Source organism: Crocodylus porosus, unplaced genomic scaffold (assembly GCF_001723895.1).
Source record: "Crocodylus porosus isolate Cpor-Errol unplaced genomic scaffold, CroPor_comp1, whole genome shotgun sequence".
NCBI classification, from domain to species: domain Eukaryota; kingdom Metazoa; phylum Chordata; order Crocodylia; family Crocodylidae; genus Crocodylus; species Crocodylus porosus.
The window spans coordinates 44,437,218-44,446,132 of record NW_017728949.1 but is presented as its reverse complement, the minus strand read 5'-3'; the positions used below and the strand labels follow the sequence as shown (position 1 = coordinate 44,446,132).

General features: G+C 50.1%; 1 protein-coding gene across 4 annotated transcripts in view; it reads left to right on the top strand.

Moving 5' to 3' along the window:
* Nucleotides 1-223: 223 nt before the first annotated feature.
* Nucleotides 224-8,915, top strand: part of PPIG (peptidylprolyl isomerase G) — a 50,981-nt gene continuing 42,289 nt past the window's right edge. Inside the window, exons 1-3 of one of the 4 annotated variants that reach the window (XM_019554174.1) lie at nucleotides 243-319; nucleotides 1,142-1,360; nucleotides 2,145-2,212. The gene's annotated coding sequence lies outside the window, so the exon portion shown is untranslated. Of the gene's footprint in view, nucleotides 320-1,141; nucleotides 1,361-2,079; nucleotides 2,213-8,915 lie in introns of all 4 variants that reach the window. The other 3 variants (XM_019554173.1, XM_019554177.1, XM_019554175.1) reach the window with 3 other exon arrangements.

The window sequence follows — 8,915 nt, the reverse complement described above, 5'->3', positions numbered from 1 at the left end:
GGCAGGGCAGTCATTTCTGCCCCTAGCCAGCGCCAGGCCTCCAGAGGTGCCGCCGCGGCGCCGGCAGTAACGGGAGAGGTGCTGGCGCCTCCTGCCTGCCCACCGCCGCCTCCAGCACCACAAGGCCAGAGTGCGGCCTCCCTCCCTTCGCCCGCTCGGGTCCCGCAGCTGCGGCCAGGCCAGGCCCAGCCCGGCTCGGCTCGGCTCGGCCCTCCGCGCGCCGCCCTCTCCTCCCACTGACGCAGTCTGCGCCGCACCAGCTCCCAACATGGCGGCGGCGGCGAGGCGGTGAGCGGCGGAGCGGGCCGGCCCCGCGCGGGTGAGCGCCGGGTGCGGGGCTGCATCGGCTGGGACTCGCCCCGAGGGGGGCAGCGGGGTCGCTGGAGGAAGGGGCCGGGGCGACTCGGCTCGGCCTTTGCTGTGGAGGGCCGGGCCGGACGGGAGTCGCGCGGGAGCTGGGGGACGGCGCCGGCCCGCCCCACGCCGCAACCCCGGTGTCCGCGTGGGCCTGGGCCCGTGTTTCCCTTGGCGCGGGCCGCTACCCCCCCGCTGCAGCGGGGCCCGGCCACGCGCCGGAGTTTGAATGAGCGCTCTCCTGAGCGGCGGGCGCCACATGGCCTCAGTGCCGGCGGGGGCGCGGCTCAGGGCGGCGGGAGGGCCAGCGCCAGGCCCAGGCTCCCGCGGACATGTTCTGCGCAGCAGGAGCCCCGGCGCTGAGGGAAACTTCTGCGGCGCAACAGCCGGAGGGAGCACATGTGTGTCCTGCCTCCCGGGACAGGACGTGTCCGGCTCAGGCACGTTCAGCGCTCGTTTGCTGCCTCTTTTGCCCGCTTTGTAACGGCCTCAGACCACTGAGTGACCAGCCCCTTCACAGAAGCGTTTTGAAGTTGTGGCATCCACGGATGTTTGGACGACGGAGACTGAGCCCGACCCCCCCCTTTACCATGACAGTCCCTTGCCCTGGCCTCGTTCCTGGACCAGCCTGGCAGCAACATCTCTACTGCCCTTTTATTTCACATTCCCTCTGTGCTCTGCTTTTAGGCACTCATATTTGTGTTTTCTCATGTTTACCTTGGGCTTTCTGCAGAAGAGGCCTTCCTACATAAGCTTATTTGAGCCAGGTAGTTTTGCTTCGTTCCAGGTACATTTTTGTAAGGGACGTCATACAGTGGCATCCACAACTGAAGGTTCCAGCTTCTCTAACCGTTACTATGCGAAGGGGCGAGCCTGTGACTGAAAACTGAGAAATCAACTTGTTCATGATTGGGAAATTTCCTTGAGTAAACACCTTTGTGTGTTTACTTGCAAGCCTCTGTTCATCAAGCTCATCAAAAGTGGCTTTACTGAATTGATACGAAGTGTAAGTTGGTCAGTATAGCGACATCTATTTCAGTAGTGCTTTGCTGGTATAGATCTTAGATATAGCTAGACTAAGAAAGAATTTGAAGTGTAGACTTTGTGCAACACCCTGACACTATGAAGCATTTCTGAAGGATGGAATCCCTGAACCCTTTGGTTGGAATACTAATATCTTCCCCTTTCTTGGAAGAGGAGGGTTAGGAAGAGATGGGTTGTCTTAGCAGCACTTTTTCTGCCCGTTGTGGGTGTGTGCGCGTTGGAGAATCTTTCATATCGAGCTTTGGATAGTCGATTAATGCTGTGTCCATTTGGTGCCTGATAATTTTTTTAAGCCTCATGTGTTTTGGAATTAATGAGAAGCTGGCAGTGAAGGTATGTGGGAGGAGACAGGAAGTGGGGGAATAAATTTAAGATATTAGGTTCATAGATTTTTGGTGAAAAAGTGGTTAAAAAAGACAAAAGGAAGGAGGAATGGTGAGAGATGATATTTTTAAATATTACTCTATATAAAAATTTTGCAACATGGAGTGATAGTACACAATCAACAGTATGTAACTCTTATTAATTTTAATTGTAGGAAACATACATTTTCTGGAGGTGTAATATAAGTGAAAGTAATATTTTTGTGTGAGCAGCGTTTTGATTTTCATTATACTTCCTTCTGTTAATAAACTCTGGAAAAAAACCTTTATAACTAGCAATTTCTATCTTTATGCTCAGATTTAAAAAGTATTTGGAAAGTCTGAGCAAATTTTCTTCATCTGTGTTTTGGAATAATCTTACAGAAAACACCTCCACTTGCTGAACTTCATAGCTTGACATTTCCCTGGCTTCAGTGAGAACTAGTTTCCAGGTCAGTCTGCAAAAGGAAAGTTAAATTACTGAAAAATATTATTTTTGTGTGCAGATACAAACTTCCATCAAATATAGAATTGCATTAAGAAGTAGTAGTATGGGTGAAATGTGGTTTTGTGCAGCCTTTTAACTGCCAGTTTCCAACTAGATGTTTGTTTCCTAAATTCTGGCTTCCATTGTGTCTGTTCATGTGGCTATACATTTTTGGAAATAGACCGTGAGTTCTGGTTTGCGTTTTTTTGTTTTGGTTAGGTTTTGAAAAAGATTTTAAAACAAAAATAAGCATTGCCATCCCATACACATGGTGATATAGAGCTTGGAACTATTCTATTTTTTTTGGATAGTCTGCATATAATAAATACACTGAATTCACTGAGCTGCTTTTTGCTTTGGGAGTTAAACAATATATACATAGTCAAGTTTGTTTCAACTTGTTGAGCAGTGGTTTTTCTTCCATGATTTTAAAAGACGAGGGTCAGAAGTTGTTCCAGGTATCAAATGTACAAGGAAACCTAAGTGGGGAAGTTTCTTGCTCCCTGTCCTGTTCCCTGCAGCCACTAAAAGTAGTCTGCCACCAACCATCCTCTGTATAACTTGCTGTGTCAGGTATTTGAAGACTATTTTCAGCACTTCTATTAGTCTTTTCTTCCTTGGACTAAATAACCCATTTTCCCAGTCTTTCCTAAAGCATGTTTCCCAGGCTTGTAATCATTTTGTTGATCTTCACTGGACTAATTTACTTCTCTGGACACAGTTTACTAGTTTGTCTGCCTCCCTCTTGAAGTTTGAGTCTCAAAACTAGATACCAGGTGACACCTCACCAGTAACATATAGAAAGGAAGCATAATTCCTCCCCTTGATTTATCAGTGATAGTCCTGTTAATACCACCCAGTATGCAATTGTCTTTTTTGCAGCAAGAGCACACTGTTGGTTTGTATTCCGTTTATGATCCACTGTAACTCTCAGGTTTTTTCCTCCAGTGTTGCAGTGTAGCTAGTCATTCCCCAGTCTGTATTTTTACATGCAGTTGTTCCATATTGAGTGCAGAATGTCATACTTTTCTGCACTGAACTTTGTTTCACAGTTGGTAGGGTCAGAAGGGACCTAAGCGGATCATCAAGTGCGACCCCCTGCCATGGGCAGGAAAGGATGCTGGGGTCAAATGACCTCAGCTAGGTGGCTGTCTAGCCTCCTTTTGAAGACCCCTGGGGTAGGAGCAAGCACCACTTCTCTTGGAAGTTGGTTCTAGCTTCTAGCCACCCTGACAGTGAAATAGTGTCTCCTGATATCTAGCCTGAATCTGCTCTCAGTCAACTTATGGCTGTTGTTCCTTGTTACCCTGGTAGTGCTTGGGGGAACAGGGACTCTTCTGTTGCTTGCTGGTCCCTCTTTGCAAGTTTATAGGAGGTCACCAGATCCCTTCTCAGCCTTCTCTTGTGGAGGCTGAACAGGTTTAGGTCCCATAGCCTCCCCTCATAAGGCCTGCCCTGCTGCCCCCTGATCATGCGAGTGGCCCTCCTCTGGACTCTCTCCATGTTGTCCATATCCCTCTTGAAGTGCAGCACCCAGAACTGAACACAGTACTCCAACTGTGGCCTGACCAGTGTTGCACAGAGCGGGAGGATCACCTCCTTGGACCTGCTCGTGTTGCATCTGTGGATGCATGACAAGGTGCAGTTGGCCTTCCTGACCACATCCCCACATTGGTGGCCCATGTTCATCTTGTTTAATTAATTTTGGATCATTTCTCCAGTTTATCAAGGTTGTTTAAATCCTAATCCCAGTCCAATCCTGTTGTAATCCTAACTTCCAGGATGTCTGCAACTCTACTTATCTTAGTGTCATCTATAAATTTGCTAGATGTGCATTCAATCCCATCCTGCAAATAGTTAATGGAGATACTAAATGATGGTAGAACCAGGACAGATCCCTCTTAATTCTGTCTCCTTATTAGACATTAAGCAATTGATGATTACGTTTAAGCACAAAGATCTAACCACCTATGGATCTACCCTATAGTAGTTTAATTTAGACCGGTGGTTCTCAACCTTTTTAGATTTGAGGCACCCTTCTTAACCTCATCCCTAGTAATATATTATGGCCAGGTTCCACTTCTTGTAGAATTCCATTTTCAGTTTCAGTTTCTTGAAGAGTTTACTATTTAGCAAGGCTGGTCTCCTGCTGCACTTCTCATCCTTTCTTTGAATAAGCCTAGACTGCACTTGCACACTTAATAAGGTCTTTTTGAAGGAGAGCCAGCTCTCCTGGATGCCTTTTCTCCCTCAGACTTGCCTCCGATAGGCTCCCACACACCAGTTCTTTCAGTTAGTTAAAATCTGATTTTATGAAGTCCAGTCTTTTTATTTTGTTTCACTCCTTCCTTTCCTTAGGATCTTGAACTCTTATCATTTCATGCTCATTGTCAGCCAACTTGCCTTCTACCTTCACATTCTTGACTAATTCCTCCCTGTTTATGGGAAGAAAATTGAGAACAGCTTCCTCCCTACTTGGCTTCTCTACCACCTGTACCAAAAAGTTATTACCAAAACACTCCAGGAACTTTCTTGGGCTGCCCGCATTCTCCTGCACTATCCTCCTAGCAGATGTTTTCGTAATTAAAGTCACCCATGAGCACCAACCCCTGCAACTTGGATATTTTAGTTAGTTGTTTGGAAAAGTGCAATCACCCCATCCCCCTAGTTTGGTCTGTAGCAGGTGCCCACCATGACATCACCCTTGTTCTCCCCCACTTGACCAGAGGCTTTCAACAGGTTTACTTGCTTCATGCTTTGCAGTGTACACTGGAACAAGTGTACATCTCTTCTATATAAAAGGCAACATCATTTCCTCTTTTTCCCACTTTCTGGACAAATTATACCTAAGGAAGAAGTATTCCTAGCTTGCATGCTGTGTCAAAATCAACCAGATGTCTTCTGGTTCAGCTTAGATAGCCCTGCACAGGAGTTCTTGGTAATAAAACTATGACTGTTGAAACCAATGCAGTTATATATAGGTGCACAGTTTTGCCTGAACAGTTTTCAGTGCACAGATGTGGCCTAATTTTAGAAGTAACATAAACCTAGGCAGCTCCTGAATGAGGACGGATGAAAGTTAGAATAACATGATGATGAGTCTTTTAGTTGTAGAAATGTTTAAAAAATGTTATTTGTAGGCAACCTGACCCAGATGAGGTTTAAGGAAGTAAATAATAAAAAATGGCCATTTAGCAAATGAGGATAGTAATATTTCCTTGTGTAGAAGTAAGCATAGCAAAGAACAAAGATGGGACTAGTAGAAGAGAGGGAAGAATTAATTTAGATTAATAATCTATGAGAAAAAAAATCAACTTTTCTGGTACCAGAAGAAGTTGAAATTAATTGTTGTATATTCCATTATGTTCTCAATTACAACAACTTCGTGCCAAGCTCTAAAGGTGTTCACTCATTCAGTGGGAACAGCAGCACTATTTTCATGGAAAGAAATTGCCCCTCTTGTCTGTCTTGAGAAATAGAACTAGCTAGTCACAAATGCTTTACTGGCATCATTCTCTCTTATGCTTCTGCTTAGGGGTGCACTGATAGACATTTTGGGAGCCGATACTAATAGTCGATTTTCAAGGAAGCTTATTACCTGATGCTGATCCAATTTCCGATACAGCTGAGTCCAGCTGGTAAGTCAGTTGTGGTGAAAGTGGAGAGTGAGGGAAGGGATTTGGGAAAAGCAAATCAATGCCCCCCACAGTGAGGGAAGGAATGGAGCTGGGGTAGGCTCTGGCGGGGCAGGTGTGGGACAGAGCCATGGCTCGTCCTGGGGGTGTGTGGCTCCTGCTCCTACATGCCACTCATTCAGTGGCTCTTGCTGCTTGTCTGGGAGGGCACAGGGCGGGGGTGCATACCCCTGGATCTACATGGGGTGGGCCAGATGGGTTGGGGCCACACTGCAATACACTCGGGGTGGGCGGTGGCAGTGCTGGGAGGGGGCTATGGTGAAATTTGGAGTGGCTGCAGCCCCTCCTCCCCATAGGCCCCTCCCAAGCCGCCACCCACCCCAAGCACAGCCCCTGGCCCCAGCTCGCAGCTGCAGCCTGGCCGGCCCATCCCTTGCAGATCCGGAGGCACATGCCCTCCCCCACCTCCCCCTGTGCCCTCCTGGATGAGCAGCGGGGGCAGTGGTGGGAGCCGCCAGACAAGCAGCAGCTCCATCCCTCACCTGCTTCACCCCGATGGACACCGCCTACATCAGCTCCAGCCCTACTCCTCCCTCACTGTGGGGGGTGTTGATCTGACCCCCTCCACGCCCCTTCCCTTCCCCATCCCCTTTCACCACAACAGACTTACCAGCTGCATACAGCTCTCTATGTTGCTGGGCTGTGTTCCTTGCTGCCTGCGTGCAATGCTATGGCTGCATACATGCACGAGTGTTTATTGGCCAAATTATCAGAAAAAAGCAAAAAAAAAAAAAAGCGCAAAACAAAAGCCCCACACTCCCCAGCTCTGGCAGCAGGGATCAGGGCCTTTGAAGGGTTGTGGCAGAGCTCCCCTGTCCCCCGCCCTGCACAGCGTGGGACAGTTGGGGGCAACAGGGATCACCCCCGCCTAGCACCCATGCAGCAGCTGCCCCATGGCGCGGGTGCAGCGTGGCTTGGCAGGGCACTGCACGCTGTCTGGGAGCTGGGGCTGAGTGGTGCTGGGCTCTGGGTAACTGCTGGAGCTGCTCCAGCTCCCACATGGTCCCCTGCTGAACCGTGCTATGCGCTGTACCTGCGCCATGGGGCAGCTGCTTGCAGGGGGGTGTGCAATCCCCACTGCCCCATGCTGCACGGGGGGGCTCTGCCACGAGCTCCCAGAGGCCCCGATTGCGCTGCTGTAGCTGGTAAGTGTGGGGCTTTTTTTAAGTGCAGGGAGGCTGAGGCCTGGCAGGGAATGGTGCCAGGCAGGGTACCCGTGGGGGCTTCTCCTGCAGCTCCTCCCGATGGGGCAGAGGCAGGCACAACTGGACATACCACAGGAGAAGCGCCTATGGCTGTCCCACCCAGCCCCTTCCCCCACCCAGCCCAGTCTCCCGGCACTTTTTTTTTTTTAATAAAAGCCCCACACTCACTGGATCTGGCAGTAGCGATTAGGGGCTCATAATAGAGCCCCCCTGTGCAGTATGGGGTAGTGGGGGGCAGAGAGATGCTCTCCTTCGCTTGGTATCTGCGTGGCAGCTGTCACATTGCGCAGGTGCAGCGTGGCTTGTCAGGGTGTCATGTGCTGTCTGGGAGCTGGGGTGGCTCCATGTGTCAGCTGGAGCCCGGCACTGCTCAGCCCCAGTGACCCCCAGCTCCCAGGCAGTGCACAATACCCTCCTGAGCCATGGTATACCTGCACCATGGGGTAGCTGCTGCATGGGTGCTGGGGGGTGGGGCGATCCCCACTGCCCTGTGCTGCACAGGGGGGCTCTACCATGAGCCCCCCAGCAGCCCCAATTGTGCTGCTGCAGCTGGTGAGCTTTTTTTTTTTTTTTTTTTTTTAAAGTATGGGGAGGCTGGGGCTGGTGGGGGATGGGGCCGGGCACAGCCATGGGGTCTTCTTCTGTGGCTCCCTCAGCCTAGGGAGAGGCAGGCACAGCCAGAGGAGCTGCAAGAGAACCTGCAACCGCCTGGCTGTGCCTACCTGTCCCCGGCTGATCCGAATCTTTTCCAAATTGATTCAGAGGCTTTGGATTCAATTTGGAGTTTTTAATGGGTCTCCTAATTCGATTTGGATATTCAGCTGCTGAATTGGCCAAATCTCCTTGGAATCGAATTGGCGACTGAAGCACAGCTCTACTACAGCTCTACTCCAAGGTGTGCTCTGTTACAATTTTAATACAGTATAGCTTCATAAATCCAGCATGCTTGGGACCAAGTGCTTGCTGGAAATTTGAAAATGCCATTTTTTTTAAAACCAGCCTGGCAGCCGGTCATAGAGTGTGGCAGGGGGTTAGGAGGGGAGAGTAGTGGCGACAGGTCCTGAAGCAGCAGCTGCATGTGGGGTGGCGCTGTGGGGAGGTGAATGGCAGTGGCAGTCGCCGTATGGAAGCTTCCCCATCCCCATCCAGGAGGGCAAGGCAAGTGGTGGTGGAAGAAGTGCCAGATTGTTGATAATTCTGGATTTTTGGTATCCAGATTTATGAGGTTTATAGTTTCATAGTTTCTAGGGTCGGAAGGGACCTGAGTAGATCATCTAGTCCGACCCCCTGCCATGGCAGGAAAGATTACTGGGATCAAATGACCCCACCAAGGTATTCATCTAACCTCCTCTTAAAGACCCCCAGGGCAGGAGCCAGCACCACTTCTCTTGGAAGTTGGTTCCAGATCCTAGCCGCCCTGACGGTGAAGTAGCGCCTCCTGATATCTAGGCTAAACCTGCCCTCTTCCAGCTTGTGACTGTTATTCCTGGTCACTCCTGGCAGTGCTTGGGGGAACAGGGGCTTCCCCAGTGCCTGCTGATCCCCCCTGACTAGTTTTTAACAGGCCACTAGATCCCCCCTCAGCCTTATCTTGTGGAGGCTGAACAGGTTCAGGTCCTGTAGCCTCTCCTCGTAGGGCCTGCCTTGCTGCCCCCGATCATGTGAGTGGCCCTCCTTTGGACCCTCTCCACGTTGTCCACATCCCTCTAGAAGTGCGGCGCCCAGAACTGGACGCAGTACTCCAACTGCAGCCTGACCAGTGCCACAT